Source organism: Carcharodon carcharias, chromosome 12 (genome assembly GCF_017639515.1).
Source record: "Carcharodon carcharias isolate sCarCar2 chromosome 12, sCarCar2.pri, whole genome shotgun sequence".
Classification (NCBI taxonomy): Eukaryota; Metazoa; Chordata; class Chondrichthyes; order Lamniformes; family Lamnidae; genus Carcharodon; species Carcharodon carcharias.
Genome location: NC_054478.1, coordinates 85,220,116 through 85,225,621, shown reverse-complemented (window position 1 = coordinate 85,225,621; position 5,506 = coordinate 85,220,116). Strand labels below are relative to the sequence as shown.

General features: G+C 41.7%; 2 non-coding genes across 2 annotated transcripts; both read left to right on the top strand.

Moving 5' to 3' along the window:
- Positions 1–4,695: 4,695 nt before the first annotated feature.
- Positions 4,696–4,767, top strand: trnaa-ugc. Its single transcript has one exon. It is a non-coding gene; the product is annotated as a tRNA-Ala (tRNA).
- Positions 4,768–5,035: 268 nt separating this feature from the next.
- On the top strand, positions 5,036–5,107 carry trnaa-cgc. The gene has a single exon. It is a non-coding gene; the product is annotated as a tRNA-Ala (tRNA).
- The last annotated feature ends 399 nt before the right edge of the window (positions 5,108–5,506 follow it).

The following is a 5,506-nucleotide window of genomic DNA, read 5'->3' as shown; positions in this document are numbered from 1 at the left end:
CTTATCAGCCATGATTGAATGGTGAAGTAGACCCGATGGGCCGAATGGCCTAATTTCTGCTCCTATGTCTTATGGTCTTACGGTTTAAACTAACTTGGCAGGGGGTTGGGATCCTGAGAGGAGGTTCAGCACGGGGAAATGCACAGCCAGAATTAGAAGAGAGACCAAGTGAGTCTGGAAGGCATAGAAATTATAAGCCCGTTAAGGCACAAAGGAGTTTGGTAAAATTGGATGGTATTTATTTTAATGCAAGGAGTCTGATGAATAAGGCAGATGAGTTGAGGGCACAAATTAACACATGGAAGTATGATGTCATTGCTGTCACAGAGACATGGTTGAGAGAGGGGCTGGATTGGCAGCTCAATATTTCAGGATATAGGGTCTTCAAGCAAGACAGGGAAGGAGGTAAAAGAGGAAGGTGTATCACAATATTGATTAAGAAATCAATTACAGCAGTAAGGAGGGATGACATCTTAGAAGGCTCCTCAAATGAAGTCAAATGGGTGGAACTGAAAAACAAAAACAGAGCAATCACATTGCTGGGAGCACTATAGGCCCCCAAACAGTCAGAGAAAAATAGAAGAGCAGGTATGTAGGCAAAGTTCAGAGAAGTGTAAAAATAATAGGGTAGTAATAGTGGGATATTTCAACTTCCCCAACATTAACTGGGTTAGTCATAGCAAACAGGAGAGCTTTTTAAGCCAGTACATAGAAGGTCCTACAAAAGAAGGGGCAGTCCTAGACTTTATTTTATGGAATGAAGCCAGGCAAATGGAAGAGGTATCAGAGGGGAGCATTTTGCAGATAGTGATCATAACTCTGTTCGATTCAAAGTTGTTACGGAAAAGGATAAGGATCGGCCAGAAAACAGAGTTCTAAATTTGGGGAAGGCTAATTTTAATAAGATCAGATATGATTTGGCCAGAGTGGACTGGGAGCAGCTACCTTTAGGTAAATCTGCATCAAAGCAGTGGGACTCATTCAAGAAGGAAATAGGGAGAATATAGGGCCAACGTATTCCAGTCAAGACAAAGGGTGGGACCAACAAATCCAGGGAACCCTGGATGTCGAGGGATATACAGGTTTGGATAAAGAGAAAAAGGGAGGCTTATGGCAGATACCAAGGGCTCAAAACAGCAGAAGCCCCAGAGGAGTATAGAATGTGTAGGGGAGAACATAAAAAAGAAATTAGGAGAGCAAAAAAGGAGTATGAAAAAACATTGTCAGGTAAAATAAAGGAAAATCCAAAGTTATTTTACAAGTACGTTAAGAGTAAGAGGATAACTAGGGAAAGAGTAGGGTCCATTAAGGACCATAGTGGTAATTTGTGTGTAGAGCCTGAAGATGGTAGGTAGGGTAGGGTACAGTTCTAAATGAATACTTTGTGTCGGTGTTCACAAGTGAACGGGACGACATTGGTATGGAAATCAGGCAGAAGGACTGTGATATAATTAAAGAAATTAGCATAGAAAGGGAGGAGGTTCTAAGTGGTCTGGCAGGCTTAAAAGTAGATGAACCTCCAGGCCCGGATGAAATGTATCCCAGACTGTTGAGTGAAGCAAGGGAGGAGATAGCAGTGGCGCTGGCAATAATTTTCAATAACTCTCTGGCCACAGGAGAGGTGCCAGAGGACTGGAGGATAGCCAATGTGGTACCGTTATTCAAGAAGGGAGGAAGGGCTAAACCAGGGAACTACAGGCTAGTCAGTTTAACCTCCGTGGTGGGGAAACTATTGGAAGCAATTCTGAGGGATAAAATTAATCTATACTTGGAGACGCAGAGATTAATCAAGGACAGTCAGCATGGTTTTGTTAAGAGGAGGTCATGTCTGACCAATTTGGTTGAATTTTTTGAAAAGGTGACCAGGTGTGTAAATGAGGGCAATGCATTTGACATAGTCTACTTGGACTTCAGCAAGGCTTTTGATAAGGTCATGCATGGGAGACTGATAACGAAGCTAAGAGCCCATGGGATCCAAGGCAATTTGGCAAACTGGATCCAGAATTGGGTGAGTGGCAGGAAGCAGAGGGTGATGGTCGAGGGGTGTTTTTGTGACTGGATGCCTGTGTCCAGTGGGGTTCCGCCAGGATCGGTGTTGGGCCCCTTGCTGTTTGTGGTATATATTTAGACTTGAATGTAGGAGGGTTGATCAGTAAGTTCACAGATGACATGAAAATTGGTGGGGTGGGAAATAGTGAGGAGCATAGCCTTAGATTACGGGAGGATATAGACGGGCTGGTCAGATGGGCTGATCAGTGGCAAATGGAATTTAATCCGGATAAGTGTGAGGTGATGCACTTGGGCAGGACAAACAAGGCACGGGTTACATGATGAATGGTAGGACCTTGGGAAGTACCGAGGATCTGAGGGACCTTAGTGTGCATGTCCACCGGTCCCTTAAGGTAGTGGGACAGGTAGATAAGGTGGTTAAGAAGGCAGATGGGATACTTGCCTTTATTAGCCGAGGCATAGAATATAAGAGCAGGGAGGTTATGCTGGAACTGTATAAAATGCTGGCTAGGCCACAGCTAGAGTATTGCATGCAGTTCTGGAATCTGCATAATAGGAAGGATGTGATTGCACTAGAGGGAGAGTGCAGAGGAGATTTACCAGGATTTTGCCTGGGCTGGAGAGTTTTAGCTATTAGGAAAGATTGGATAGACTGGGGTTATTTTCCCTGCAGCAGAGGAGATTGAGGGGGGACATAACTGAGGTGTATAAAATTATGATGGGCATAGATAGGGTCGAGAGGAAGGGGCTTTTCCCCTTGGTGGAGGGATCAATAACCAGGGGGCATAGATTTAAGATAAGGGCAGGAGGTCTAGCAGGGATGTGAGGAAGATTTTTTTCACCCAGAGGATGGTGGGAATCTGGAACTCACTGCCTGAAAGGGTGGTAGAGGAACAAACCCTCATAACATTTAAGAAGTATTTGGATGTGCACTTGCGATGCTGTGGCATACAAGGCTATGGGCCTAGTGCTGGAAAATGGGGTTAGAATAGTTAGGTACTTGTATGACTGGCACAGACCCGACTCTATGACTCTATAATTAGCAATGGGCAATAAATGCTGGCCTAGCTAGCGATGCCCACATTACATGAACAAATTTTAAAAATCTATTAAACCATTCTGCTCCTAATCGTACATTTGTGTATATGTTTCTTTTTCTCCCTCCCACTTCTTTCCCTTGCTGATTCTGTTAATATGCTTGTTTATCACTTATTTCCCAGTTGTAAAGGAAGATCAAACTTGGAAAGTTGACTTGCTTGTTCTGTCCACAGATCCTAACTGACCTATTGTATGCTTCTAGTCTTTATTTTGTTTCATTTTACTCACAGCAATGTTCATGTTGTGTTGACAGATAGCTATTTAATGGAAATAGGGCTATTATCAAGAGAGCACAATGGGGGCTCATTCCCGTGTCATGTCATCACCGTGTGATCCGGAGAGCTAGGCCTTGTGCATGCACTGTCCTTGTTCTGTCCCTCCCAAGCACAATGGTGACTTTTCTCTTATTTATTGCTTCTGCCATTGAGTCTTTGCTGGTTTTTTGGGGGCCTTCAAGGGCGAATTCATCAGCTGCCACCGTATATTTTGAACCCTGATACTGGATCCTGGGCTAAATAAATAGGAACTAAGCAAGGAAATTATGGTGACTTTCAAAAGGGAATTGGACAATTATACAAAGAGATTTGCAGTGATACAGTGAAAAGTCAGGAGGGTGGCACTTGCTGAATTGCTCTTCCAGCCCCAATGGGCCAAATGGCCTTCTTCTGCAATGTAAGCATTCTATGATTCCATATCCTTTCTAATAGTGTCTTTTGTTGTAATTTCTACCAGATCCTTGGTAAATACTGAAACAAATTATTGAATATTTCTGTCTTTTTGCTATTGCTGCCTGTGATTCTAACCTGACTTTTCTTTCTTGATGCCTGTCTGTTGGTTTTCCCTTATTGGAATTTTGTAGGTCTGGTGTATTGGGATAGGCTTTTCTTGGCACTTATTTCTCATTGGTGTAAAGTTCTTAAGTCAGAAGAAAACAGTCTATTACTATTAATAATTTGAGATATATCCAAACTATTGAGATTGATTTATCTACTCACAATGCACTCGAGACTCCATAGTTTGCACCTATTGCCTCTCGAAGACAAAATGCTGGAAAAACTCAGGTCGTCTGGCAGCATCTGTAGAGGGAGAAACTGAATATCCAGCATCTGCAGTACGTTGCTTTTGTTTTACTGGCATATATAGACACTCATTAAGTTTTTGATATTCAAGATTTCCCTTCGTACAGAAGTTGATTTCTTATTAACCAAATCTGTAGAAACTAGTTTTTAATTTTACCAGGAGCAAAAACGTCAAGCCAAATACCCCTGCTGAGTATTTTCCAGCATTTTCTGTTTTTAAGGGAATCCATTAATCTCCTAGTTGTTCCTTTTCACTTCTGTAATTAACAACATTTTGTCACCATTGGCATATTGCAGTTTAAAGTTATAACACTATGTTTGTCCCAGTATTCTTCATTGATGCGATAATTTCTGCCCATGGTCGTTAACGATGTTCAAATACTTTCGCTGCGATTTACTTATCGAAATTTGGAGTGGGTCAGAAAACAATAAACACAACACTATGAAAAAATGCAACACAGAGACTAACCACCAGAGAGATATTGGCCGCTCGCAATTATGTTTCGTAGGGGATGTAGCTCAGTGGTAGAGCGCATGCTTTGCATGTATGAGGCCCCGGGTTCAATCCCCGGCATCTCCAAATTTTTTTTTGGTTGGTGGGGAAAGTGCTCGTGCAGTTCAAATATTTTCGCGAACCTACGAAAAACAATCCTAACATAAGCGAGCTGTATATTTCACGCGCATGCTGTAGCATCGCTTCCATTGCAGGCAACAGCTGCACATTCTTCTCAATGCAGATGAGAATGATTTAAGCTAACGTTAGTAATCGTTTTTAAACAACATCATTATATAAAAGATAGTTATTTTAGTAAATTCAAAGAGGCATTTACACACTATATGCAGTAGGAGGGGATGTAGCTCAGTGGTAGAGCGCATGCTTCGCATGTATGAGGTCCCGGGTTCAATCCCCGGCATCTCCACAGATTTTGCTTAACATTCGGGAGTAATTTACCCGAGACTTCGTTTAAGGGTTATAATATGAACAATACTTCAAATATTACGTGGAATTACTACTGCATTTACACTGTTACATAGAGATCTTTCTGCTTAGTAGCCCATACAAACAAAGTTCAGAATCGGAAACAACGATGATAAAAGACAAAATATTGAAAGGATATCCTGTTCATTGATCTATGTTCACAACTCTGGTGACACGTGTAACGAGCAAAATGCATTTTGGTTGCTAAATACAGGTACTTACAATAACAATTAATGAATACATTAATATATTGCTTTATTGAATATCAGTGCATTTAACTTATTAGAATGTCTGTTGAACAGAGCTAACACAAGAGGGTTAGTGGTCTCTGCAAGAGCTG